Below are 11,047 nucleotides of genomic sequence, written 5' to 3' on the forward strand. Positions count from 1 at the left end.
AATTCAAATCACCGGAGATGGATAAACGTGAAGACTACATTGAAGATGATGAGCTGAAGGAAAGATCAACCGGGTGCGTAAACTGCTTCATGTTCTTAATCAAGTTTGAATCTAACTTCCAGATTTGTTTTGATCCCGGTGGCATCAAAGATTCGACTACGTGTTCGGGGTTGTTCGGGTTTATAATATTCATCTTTGATCCCGGCATACTGCGGCAAGAATTGAGGACAATTCTTTTTAAGGGAGGGAATTTGATGCGTATGGCGGGACGATTAATAAACAACCTGATGCGAATATCGACCCCATGAACGAGGTTGTACTCAATTTAGAGGACCAAGCAAAACCACGCCCAAGTAATGCATATTTGCACACAAAAATTGGATGGGCTCAAATAAAAGAAAGGAAATATGTGCGATTAAAGCTCAAGACCCGCAAGAACCTTGATGCCGTGTGGGAACAAGAGGATGCCGTGTGGAAACCATTGGAGGAGCCGAAATGTGGCGGCACCAGGGGGGGGTGTAACACCCCCATTTATTTAAGGGCCTGAACTAGGACTCCTCAGATAAATGATGGTGTTACCATCTCGGAAGCCCGAGGCAGTAGATAACAAAGGAAAGAAGCACAGTACTTTATTATAATGTTTATAGTGACATTACAACTGAAATAAAAACAAGTCTCCAAAAACGACCAAATAATAAGTCTGTTAAAACTACTCAAAAGACTAAGGTGAGCTAGACACTAAGTCGGTCATCCAAGCTCTCTTCCCGGCCAGCTCCCATCGGTCTCGAATACTGTCAATCTGCTCCCCAATAATTGGATCATCACAGGCGTACACGAATACACGGGGTCAGCCACGAAGCTGAGTAGGTAATACAATAACAGTAACATAAAACACATACTCCTCCATCACCAACACCGCCATCACAACTCACAACCCGGACAACCCAGCCATACCGATCCCCGGTAGACTATAAATATCGACCATAGTCGATGCACCTTCATGTTGAGGACACCAGGGCAAGTCTGCGAGAACCCGCCCGGGCCTTATCACAATGTCATCATCACCACCTCCACCATCTCCAAGGTAATAATATAATAAAACAGTTCAACAATAGAACTTAACGGAATTAAATCAGACAATCATATTATAACATGTAAACCACCGATTGATCAATCCGTCACATAATACGATATCAAGTCCAGTGTATTCCCCTACCTCAAATAGCGATAAAAGCTAACTGCAGGATCGAAGTACTCCACCCGAAACTCGCCACCTAAACATATACATAATATAATTAATTCAATTAACTATTCCCGTTCCCATACTCAAGAGCTACTATAAGTAGAAACCTTCCCAATTTAGAAATTACTAAAAATATAAGTTACTCAAAATAGAAGGTTTTCCTAAAATGGGAAGTTTCCCAAAGTAGCGATTACCAAAATAGCAAGTTACTAAAAATAGTAACTTTCCCAAAATAAAATCCCGACTCAAAAGCTTAAATACATTATTCCGTCACCGCAACTTTAATATTAACTCAATAATTAAACTAATAATGTAAATATTAGAAGTATACGCATTCCCGACTCATTAAAATAAAACCCGTAACAAAACAATTTCAAAAAAACAACGCATGACACAACACACGCACACTCCCTTTACAACCCGTCACAACCGCCCCTCAACCACCAATCCTCACCGCCGACCACCAGGCCTGACACCAGGTCTGGCCTGGTCACCACCCACCACCACCAACGTGGTCGACCCACGCCGGCGGTCCTGGCCACCACCGCAAAACCCCGCTGCGTTCTGCGCCACAAAACGCCCGAACAGGTCCCCTTATCTAACCCGACAACCACCACGACACTCCCCTGCCACCCTACCAACCACCACCATTGCCACCACCGTCGCACGGCGGCTCCCGACACACGTGGCACCACCGATTCGACCTCCCAGGAGTCCACGGTGGTGCCACCCCTTTCCTATGTCCGAAATGCTACCCAAAAACACCCCACCGACCCCGACACCTAAACACCACCACTGCAACTACCACCAGCAACGACCACCACTCTAACCACCACCACCCGACTCGACTCTACACCCACAACACATCTCACCACCCCACGACCACCACAACAGTCCCTAAAAGACGCATAACACAAAACAAAACGGTGGGACGAGAAATGAAAACGAGAACCCATACCTATGACGGCCGTCGACCTGCGCTTTTCCGGTCTCACCACCACCACCCTCGACCACTAGCAAAGACTCCCTGGACTCTGGCAGACCCCACTACCTCCACACTCACCGGCGTGCTCTCTTTGGCCGTGTATAACGCTTAAACGAGAGAGGAAGGAGGGTTGTTGTTTTGTGTTGTCAAAATGACGGTAGGGGAAAGGGATAGGGTTTTAAAGGTGAATTAGGGTTTGTTTTTAGGGTTTGGTGAGGTAAAATGGTAGGTGGGTAAATGGGTAACAAGTGGTAAATGGGTTATGACCCCTCGACCCAAAAATGCTACTCAAATATAAACCCGACTCATCTCGCGATATAATTTAAACAATTATTTTTACGCTTTTATCATTACCTTTACGCCACCATAAAATAATAAAACTCGCCCAAACGATAATAAAATACGGGGTATTACAGTCTTCCCCCCTTAAAAAGAACTTCGTCCCGAAGTTCGCTCCCATACCAAACATGTCATGCGAAAATATAAAAGACATCTCGTATAACTAACACGGTCAAACACACGACTATACTATATAAACACGAAATGTTACATTCTACCCTCCTAAAAAAGAAAGTTACGTCCCGTAACTTACCTCAAGAGAACAGATGTGGATAACTCTCTCTCATCGCGGCCTCGGTTTCCCAGGTAGCCTCCTCTGCTTTATGATTAGACCACAACACTTTTACCAAAGCCGTCTCTCCGTGCCTGGTCTTTCTAACCTTCCTGTCCAAGATCTCCTTAGGCGTCTCGATGTAAGTCAACTGCTCGTCCACCTCGACCACATCATGGCTCAAAATATGCGAAGGGTCACTCAAATATCTCCGCAACTGAGAAACATGGAAGACATTATGTACCCTGGCTAAAGCTGGTGGTAGAGCTAGCCGATATGCCACTTCTCCAACTCTATCCAGGATCTCATATGGCCCAATAAACTTCTGGCTCAACTTTCCCCGCTTCCCAAATCTCATCACTCCCTTCATCGGAGACACTCTAAGAAGTACTTTCTCCCCCACCTGGAAAGAAATGTCGCTTCTCCTAGCGTCAGCATAGCTCTTCTGCCGGTCCTGGGCAGCCCTCATCTTCTGTCGAATGATCTGCACCTGTTCAACCATCTCCTGAATCATCTCTGGTCCCAAAACTACCGCATCAGCTCGATCATCCCAACACACAGGACTCCTACACTTCCTGCCATACAGAGCCTCAAATGGAGCCATCCCAATACTAGCGTGGTAACTGTTGTTGTATGAAAACTCAATCAACCCCAGTCTATCCTCCCAAGACCCGCCGAACTCCAAAACACAAGCTCTCAACATGTCCTCGAGCGTCTGAATAGTCCTCTCTGTCGACCATCGTAGCAGCTGGATGAAAAGCGGTGCTCATCTTTAACCGAGTACCCATTAGTGACCGTGTAACTCTGCCGCGAGAATTTGGATAGAAACACAGAGTCTCTATCGGAAATGATGTCCTTGGGTACACCATGCGACTTCACCACATCGAACATAAGCCTTGGCCAACTCAGCTTTACTCCAAGTATCCTTCATGGGAATAAAGTGAGCCGACTTGGTTAGCCTATCCACGATCACCCAAATCATATTGTTACCTTTCTGAGTTCGAGGCAACCCAACAATGAAATCCATGGAAATGCTTTCCCACTTCCACTCTGGCACATCTAGTGGTTGAACCTTCCCTTGCGGCCTCTTATGTTCACCCTTCACTCTCTGGCATGTCAAGCATCGAGCTACGAACTCAGCAACTTCCCTCTTCATATTCGGCCACCAAAAGGTCTTCTTGAGGTCCTTGTATAACTTATCTCCCCCAGGATGAACCGAGTAAGGCGTGGCATGTGCCTCAGTAAGAATCTTCCTTTTCAGCTCATCATTATCCGGAACACACCACCGTCCCCCAAACCTCAGACTACCATCAGTATGGATAACAAACACGGAATCAACCCCTACACTTCTGCTGTTCTATTGTCTTGCGCCACTTACGAATTCTAGCATCGGTTTTACGTAGCTCTCGATCTCCTCATATAACTCGGTTCAACGGTCAAGTCCCCAAGAGTCTCTCCTTGCCGGATCACGTGGATTCCCATCCCCCATGACTCATTATGCATCCTCACTCTAGATCTAGCACTGCTCAAAGCATGGATGGATTTCCTGCTTAAGGCATCGGCTACGACATTCGCTTTCCCCTCATGATAAAGTATCTCCATGTCATAGTCGCCAATCAATTCGATCCATCTCCTCTGTCTCATGTTCAACTCCTTCTGTGTGTAAATGTACTTTAAGCTCTTGTGGTGGAAAACACTTTGAAGGTAGCCCCATAAAGATAGTGTCGCCATAGTTTGAGCGCAAACACCACAGCCCCCAACTCTAGATCATGAGTAGGGTAATTCTCCTCATAGGTCTTCAAGTGTCGAGAAGCGTAAGCGATTACCTTCCCGTTCTGCATCAATACGCACCCGGACCCTTCTTGGAAGCATCGGTATACACCTCGAAATTATCATTCCCATCTGGTAGTGCAAGGATAGGAGCTGTAGTGAGTCGTTCTTTGAGGGTTAGAAACGCCTCCTCACAACTCTCATCCCAAACAAACCTGTTCTCCTTCCGCATCAAGGACGTCAATGGCTTGGCGATCCTTGAGAAGTCCTTGACAAACCTTCGGTAATAACCTGCTAGCCCCAAGAAGCTTCGGATCTCACCCACATTCTTAGGACTCTGCCATCTCGTCACTGCCTCAATCTTGCTAGGATCAACCGACACCCCTTCCTTGGAAATCACATGGCCCAGAAAAGCAACTTTCTTCAACCAGAACTCACACTTGCTCAGCTTGGCATATAACTGGTTCTCCTCCAAGGTTTTCAAGACTAACCTCAAATGTTCCTCATGTTCCTCCTCATTCTTGGAGTATACCAGAATATCATCGATGAATACAACCACGAACTTGTCCAGGTAAGGACTGAACACCCGATTCATCAGGTCCATAAACACTGCTGGCGCATTAGTCAACCCAAATGGCATGACCACGAACTCATAGTGCCCATATCTTGTTCTGAAAGCGGTCTTAGGTATATCCTCGTTCTTAATTCTCAACTGGTGATAACCTGACCTCAAATCGATCTTAGAGAAAACTCCGGCTCCACTCAATTGATCGAACAAATCATCGATCCTTGGCAAAGGATAACGGTTCTTGACGGTCACATTGTTCAACTCACGGTAATCCACGCAAAGTCTCAAGCTTCCATCTTTCTTCTTGACAAACAACACTGGTGCTCCCCAAGGTGAAACACTAGGCCGTATGTAACCTTTCTCTGCTAGCTCATCCAACTGCTTCTTCAATTCCTCCATCTCTTTCGGCCCCATACGGTAAGGTGGTTTAGAAATCGGCCCATTCTGGCTTTAGATCAATGGAAAAGTCCACTTCTCTTTTCGGTGGTAACCCTGGAATGTCTTAGGAAATACATTCTCGAACTCCCTCACCACTTTGGAATCTCGGACACCTTAGGGGTCTCCGACTCACTATCCCACATCTGACACAAGATTAACTGGTCCCCTTTCCTCGGACTCGACTTCGGGGTATTAACGAGATATGAATTTGACTCTTGGCTTGACCACATACCCCTTATAAGACACCCTAACTCCCTTAGGTCCCCTCAAAGAGATCTTCTTCGATGGCGGTCGATAAAAGCTTTGTACTTCCCTAACCAGTCCATCCCCAAAATCACCTCAAAACCCCCCAAGGGAAACTCTATAAGGTCACAGTGAAACACAACCTCTCCGATCTGAATTGGTACCCCAGTGTAGACTCTATCACAAGATACCGACTCCCAGAAGGTACCACTACCGAATCAACAATTCTATCATATGACTTAAGGTTTAAGACTCGGCATGTTATGAGATATAAAAGAATGTGTAGCTCAGGAATCAAACAACACAAAGGTGGGTTTAGAGTTAACGGGGAAATGTACCGGTCACCACGTGAGAGTCATTCTTAGCTGCCTCCTTGCCCATGGCGAAGAGCTTGCCATTGGACTTAGCCCCACTCGATTTGAAGAAGAAGTTGCTCCAGTTGTTTGTTCCCTTCATTTGTAGTCTTCGGAAGTTGGTGCTCCCACTCTGCTGGCTCTGGCTGATTACGGTTACGGTAGTTGTTGTAGCTTCCTTGGTAGTCATTACTAGCTCAGGACCTCGCACCTCCCCGTAGCCGGACATAGGTGTGCGATAAGCTGTATACCCAGACCCCCCGAACGAGAGCCCCGAACCGGACATAGGTGCCCTGTATCCACGGCCGATTCGCCCCGGATGATCGGCATTCAAACCTCTTGTGTCCTGTCTTTCCACAGCCAAAACAAGTAAGCCCATGAGAACTACCTCCCCCACCGGTGCCCCTGAAGCCACCTCCACTCTGAGCTCTCGTACCCCCTGGGGCACTGTTAGTGGAGTACCCACCATATCTGCCCGAACTCGCTTCTTTGCCCCGATATTATCACTTGTGGTCTCCACTTCCTTTTCTCGGCCTTGCCTTTCTTATCGGCCTTGATGCGTTCGAGAGTCTTTCAGCAGCACTGACCCTCAAGTAAATGTCTGAATGTAGTGGGTGGAGTGCTGTGAGCCTCTTCTTGATGTCCATGGTGAGTCCCCGCTCAAACCTCATAGCCATCATAGCTTCATTCTGCCCAAAGTCATCAATGTATGAGGATAAGCGCCGGAATTTCCGATGATAAGTCTCCATGTCATATCTTGTCATCTTGAAGGTGTCAAACTCCTCCGAAGTTTGGCTTTTTTGGAACTCGGGCATAAACTCATTCTTGAAGCTCTTGGAATTCCAACCAAGATACGTGTCCAGTCTCAAGATCCCTAGCAACCTCTCGTATCTCCACCTTGTTCTGGTCCACGATCACCGGTGTGGCCCTAAGATAGTGGGCGCTTGATCCACCTGCAGCTCTTAGGACATGCTAACGGTTCAAGCAGTTGGTGAACTCTCTACACCATTCCCCAGAATGTGGTTCTCCCTCTCCAGTGAATTTTGTGGGGTTATGCCTTGCCACAATGGTACTCATCTTTCCGGATCAATCGTTTGGCCTTTAGGGCCTCATTCTCGGCTTGATAGTTGATCTAACTCTTCGGGTGATGTCTGACCGTGTTCCTTCTTGGAGGCATGACTACAAGAGAATTTTAGGGATTATTTGCAACACAAAACACTTTGGTAATTCTAGCCAATTCTTTTACTTCTTATCTTACTTGTCTATCTAGCATGGCTTAGGGATCACATAACCGCATATCACTAGGCATCGCCTTTTGACACTACTAAATAGATGTATAAGTATAATTCAACCTTAAAACATGCAAAGTATTATGCCACAACCTCCTATCAACTTTTATGCAACAATTATCATATCAATCGGTTAATACTTAGGCAATAATATATGGAGTTATGCTCAGTATCATGCAACTTCTCTACCCTTCCTCTCATATGCACTCGGGGTTCCGGGTCAAAGCGAGAGGGCCAATGGTTCGGTGTGAGGGGGCCCCTTACTCATCCCTTACCTTTAGTGTGCTCCTAACGGTTCTATCCCGGGGTTCATTTTATTTGACTCTTCCTAAATTCATTGGATTCATTGGTTTAGGCACGAGGATCGTTCGCTCGATACCACTTTGTAACACCCCCATTTATTTAAGGGCCTGAACTAGGACTCCTCGGATAAATGATGGTGTTACCATCTCGGAAGCCGAGGCGAGTAGATAACAAAGGAAAGAAGCACAGTACTTTATTATAATGTTTATAGTGACATTACAACTGAAATAAAAACAAGTCTCCAAAAACGACCAAATAATAAGTCTGTTAAAACTACTCAAAAGACTAAGGTGAGCTAGACACTAAGTCGGTCATCCAAGCTCTCTTCCCGGCCAGCTCCCATCGATCTCACGAATACTGTCAATCTGCTCCCCAATAATTGGATCATCACAGGCGTACACGAATACACGGGGTCAGCCACGAAGCTGAGTAGGTAATACAATAACAGTAACATAAAACACATACTCCTCCATCACCAACACCGCCATCACAACTCACAACCCGGACAACCAGACCATACCGATCCCCGGTAGACTATAAATATCGACCATAGTCGATCTGCGGCTTCGCATGTTGAGGACACAGGGCAAGTCTGCAGAACCCCACTGGGCCTTATCACAATGTCATCATCACCACCTCCACCATCTCCAAGGTAATAATATAATAAAACAGTTCAACAATAGAACTTAACGGAATTAAATCAGACAATCATATTATAACATGTAAACCACCGATTCAGTCAATCCAGTCACATAATACGATATCAAGTCCAGTGTATTCCCCTACCTCAAATAGCGATAAAAGCTAGCTGCAGATCGAAGTACTCCACCGAAACTCGCCACCTAAACATATACATAATATAATTAATTCAATTAACTATTCCTGTTCCCATACTCAAGAGCTACTATAAGTAGAAACCTTCCCAATTTAGAAATTACTAAAAATATAAGTTACTCAAAATAGAAGGTTTTCCTAAAATGGGAAGTTTCCCAAAGTAGCGATTACCAAAATAGCAAGTTACTAAAAATAGTAACTTTCCCAAAATAAAATCCCGACTCAAAAGCTTAAATACATTATTCCGTCACCGCAACTTTAATATTAACTCAATAATTAAACTAATAATGTAAATATTAGAAGTATACGCATTCCCGACTCATTAAAATAAAACCCGTAACAAAACAATTTCAAAAAAACAACGCATGACACAACACACGCACACTCCCTTTACAACCCGTCACAACCGCCCCTCAACCACCAATCCTCTCGCCGACCACCAGGCCTCGACACCAGGTCTGGCCTGGTCACCACCCACCACCACCAACGTGGTCGACCCACGCCGGCGGTCCTGGCCACCACCGCAAAACCCCCGCACTGCGTTCTGCGCCACAAACGCCCGAACAGGTCCCTTATCTAACCCGACAACCACCACGACACTCCCCGCCACCCTACCAACCACCACCATTGCCACCACCGCCGCACGGCGACCCGACGACACACGTGGCACCACCGATTCGACCTCCCCGAGTCCACGGTGGTGCCACCCCTTTTCCTATGTCCGAAATGCTACCCAAAAACACCCCACCAGGCCCGACACCTAAACACCACCACCGCAACTACCACCAGCAACGACCACCACTCTAACCACCACCACCCGACTCGACTCTACACCCACAACACATCTCACCACCCCACAACCACCACAACAGTCCCTAAAAGACGCATAACACAAAACAAAACGGTGGGACATAAATGAAAACGAGAACCCATACCTATGACGGCCGTCGACCTGCGCTTTTCCGGTCTGTACCACCACCCTCGACCACTAGCAAAGACTCCCCTGGACTCCTGGCAGACCCCACTACCTCCACACTCACCGGCGTGCTCTCTTTGGCCGTGTATAACGCTTAAACGAGAGAGGAAGGAGGGTTGTTGTTTTGTGTTGTCAAAATGACGGTAGGGGAAAGGGATAGGGTTTTAAAGGTGAATTAGGGTTTGTTTTTAGGGTTTGGTGAGGTAAAATGGTAGGTGGGTAAATGGGTAACAAGTGGTAAATGGGTTATGACCCCTCGACCCAAAAATGCTACTCAAATATAAACCCGACTCATCTCGCGATATAATTTAAACAATTATTTTTACGCTTTTATCATTACCTTTACGCCACCATAAAATAATAAAACTCGCCCAAACGATAATAAAATACGGGGTATTACAGTCTTCCCCCCTTAAAAAGAACTTCGTCCCGAAGTTCGCTCCCATACCAAACATGTCATGCGAAAATATAAAAGACATCTCGTATAACTAACACGGTCAAACACACGACTATACTATATAAACACGAAATGTTACAGGGGGAGAATCCAAATTTTATATTTTTGCATTTTCAACCTAGTTTGAATAAAAGTTGACAAAAAGGTCTAGGTTGTAAGTTCTATGTATTCATTCATCCTAGAACTTACAACTAGCATTAAATACTTGCTTGGAGGCCAAGGCTTTTGTCCTATATAAAGGACCTAGCCTCCTCATTTGTAAATCATCCAAGTTGAAGAAAAAAACCTTTTAGAGAGAGAAACTTGTTGTTTCAATCTTTTTCAAAGAGTCGATGATTTCGAGTCTTGCCTTGAACTAAGGACGCGCTCATGATTTAAGTTGAATTACTTGACGCGTTTTGAGTAATTCCCCATTGTTATCGCTATAGGTCTAGTGATAGCAAATATCCCATTGGTTCGATCTCTTCACAAGAAATCGAAACAAATATCCTTTTTATTCTTGCACAACATAAACACAAAAACCAAACCAAAAGACTTCCGCTTCGCCAAAATCACGCCAAGTGACACGAACTGGTCGGGTTGCACCTAGTGCATTCGGATCTTCCGTCTCACTTGAATCCACAATTAAGTCTTCCGCTCCGTATACGCTTCACTTAATAACAAGGACAAATGATTCACACAACGAGTCACAAGGACTAATGAAATAGGACAAATGATTCACACAACGAATCACAAGGACTAATGAACAAGGACAAATAATTCACACAACGACTCACAATGACTAATGAACAAGGACAAATGGTTCACACAACGAGTCAAAGGGACTTAATAACAAAGACAAATGATTCACACAACGAGTCACAAGGACTAATGAAATAGGACAAATGATTCACACAACGACTCACAAGGACTAATTAAAAAGGACAAATGATTCACACAACATGTCAAAGGGACTAATTAACAAGGACAAATGATTCA

This window comes from Silene latifolia, unplaced genomic scaffold, assembly GCF_048544455.1.
Source record: "Silene latifolia isolate original U9 population unplaced genomic scaffold, ASM4854445v1 scaffold_139, whole genome shotgun sequence".
In the NCBI taxonomy this organism is placed as follows: domain Eukaryota; kingdom Viridiplantae; phylum Streptophyta; class Magnoliopsida; order Caryophyllales; family Caryophyllaceae; genus Silene; species Silene latifolia.